The sequence below is a fragment of the Pavona decussata genome, unplaced genomic scaffold (genome assembly GCF_977016875.1).
Source record: "Pavona decussata unplaced genomic scaffold, jaPavDecu1.1 SCAFFOLD_72, whole genome shotgun sequence".
NCBI classification, from domain to species: domain Eukaryota; kingdom Metazoa; phylum Cnidaria; class Anthozoa; order Scleractinia; family Agariciidae; genus Pavona; species Pavona decussata.
The window spans coordinates 583,055-585,542 of NW_028145491.1; the positions used below are offsets into that span (position 1 = coordinate 583,055).

At 38.6% G+C, this 2,488-nt stretch overlaps 1 pseudogene; it reads right to left on the reverse strand.

The window, feature by feature from the left end:
- Positions 1–647: 647 nt before the first annotated feature.
- On the reverse strand, positions 648–1,661 carry LOC146476799 (uncharacterized; annotated as a pseudogene).
- Positions 1,662–2,488: the final 827 nt, after the last annotated feature.

Below are 2,488 nucleotides of genomic sequence, written 5' to 3' on the forward strand. Positions count from 1 at the left end.
TGTAAATAATTTATACGTAACATATGCATTTGGTTCGGCATATGTAAAAGTTCGACGCCTGAATCGAAGTCGAACTTTTGCCATTCTATTGGCGCAGTCAAATAGAACGGCGGGTCGACCCAAATACAAATCTGTCGATCCTAACTGATTCATACGTTGATCTTTACATGCGCCGAACCAAATTATTAGGTTCGGCTTATGTAAAGTTCGACGAATGGACCAGACCTTAGAATGTCCCAGGGTTAAGTATCACTAGAGCCTACCAAGTGAACTTACATTCAATCAGTACTTCAAATTTCACCACAAATTGGTGAGTCTTTGACATGTGTGGTGCTGTGAGTAGCTGATATACAAAAAAAGATCAAATTGAATACAACTCAATTTTATATGATTATCAAGTAATAATAAAGTATTATTTTTTGATAACTGTACTCAATTTAATACTCTCAGCTCTCTTAACCTGGCTTTGGTTTATGTGCATGTAATGCATTTTGGCATAGATTATACCTCTACAACTATATCTAGGGACCATAACTCTAGCTTTAGACACCTGCAGTCAGCAACCACCAAGAATTAATGTCTAGGGTAGTTGCTTACATAGGTAGAAAACTGTGTTGTACTTGATTATGAAGCTATCTGCTTTTGATTCACATAAACTGTAAGAATTCTACTTCCCACACTGTAACCAGTGGTGGATTACTTTTTGTCGTAAAACTCCTTACCTTGTTTTTCTTCCTCCTAAGTTTCTCAACTTCTTTTTCCAAATTGCTAAGTCGGATGCTCAGAGACTGTAGTAAGGGTTGGCAGTTGGGGCAAGGGCTGTTGACAGCTGTGAATGATGGTAACCCTTGCCAGTTGTGATCTCTTGGGGCTTGTCCTTGCACTGTTTGCAGCTGAAGTAAGCTCATATTATGGGATGAATAGCCTGTTGGTACCTCTAAATCAGACATACCATAGTCAACAGTGTCCCAAACTATGAGAAATGGAGAACTCATCCTGCGGAATAGTAGGTGGAGACAACACTTGGTTGAATTATTTATGAACTGTGGAGGACTGGGCATTGATGAGTGGCTTAGTGAAGAACTGCTTGAGGTCGATTGACTTAGACCCATTGTTGGTGTGAAGAACTGAAACCTTGGGGAAGGGGTGACAGGTGAAGCTGGTATAAATTGAGATGACTGTGCTGTGCTGCTGAAGTTTGATGGCAGCCGTGGTGAAAAGAGGGTTCTTTCTCCATTTTGGCTCTTGGCTGAAATTGGAGTTTGTAAGTAGGTGAGGATCTTACTTTGCTGAGATACATCTACAGGCAGGGGTTTTGAATGTGGAGGAGCTGGCACAACTGCATCAGAGGGCTGTACGTTTGACATGAGATTTGAATCTGACTGATGGTTGGTCTTGTTTTCTGCTGTAACCTTGACAGTTTCAACTTCTTCAGATGCAGCACTTGCATTCTTCCTCCGTACCGGTTTGTATTGGCGACTTTAATTTTTTTCAATCTTATCATCTTTATTTGGGTCTGCTTGAGAATTTTCAGATTCATCACTTCCCTCAACCACCTTTCTGGAAGGTTTGGGCTCCCTCCGAGGACAAAGAGTATTGACATTCACCTTGTTTCCTGTACCATCAAGTGCAAGTGAAGGGGTAACCAGTGCAGTTACCATTTTTTCACCATGTTTTTTATCAGTATTGACAATCATACAAGTGCAAGAGATTTACCGTACAAGTGCTTTTTTGAAAATGCTATCAAAATGACACTGGTCTTTTAGAAGTTGAGTTTTAAATTTTGACGGGCATATTAACTCCTTAAGGTTACTGTATACATTCGAGGGTGTCCTCCAGGAAATCTTTTCTACTCCCACACTGTTTCAAAATAAATCCTGAAAAACTAAATTATACAATGTAGTACCTGTAGTCAAACTTCTATTAAGTAGTCACCCTCGGAAAATAGCCAGTGGGCCACTTAAAAGAGGTTTTCTAAAACGTAGTACACTACTGAACTAGTCTAAGCATGTATAATTATGTTGTAGGTTAAAATGAATCCCAGGTTAAAATGATTTCAACCTAGTTTGACTTGTATTTTCCTTTGTTCCAGATGTAAATTACCCTAACCTTAAACAAAGGAAAATACAAATGAAACTAGGTTGAAGTCATTTTGACCTGGATTAATTTTAACCCACAACACTTTTTTTGTATCGGTTAACAAGAACAGCAACTCAAAATATGAGAAAAACATCAAGCAATTGCATGGTCAAGGAAGTTCACCCTTGGTTCGCCTGTCGTTTGTCGAAATATTGCATTGTAATTGACTACATGACCGCTTTATAGAAGTGAAATACAATAAAATTAACTAATTGGGAATTCTAAATGGTGACCGCATCCACTTAATAGAAGGTCAAAAAATTACAGTAAATAGAGGGACCAATTTTTGTGAATTTTAAAAGTCTCCATTTAATAGGGGGTGACTGCTTAATAGAGGTATGACTGTAAA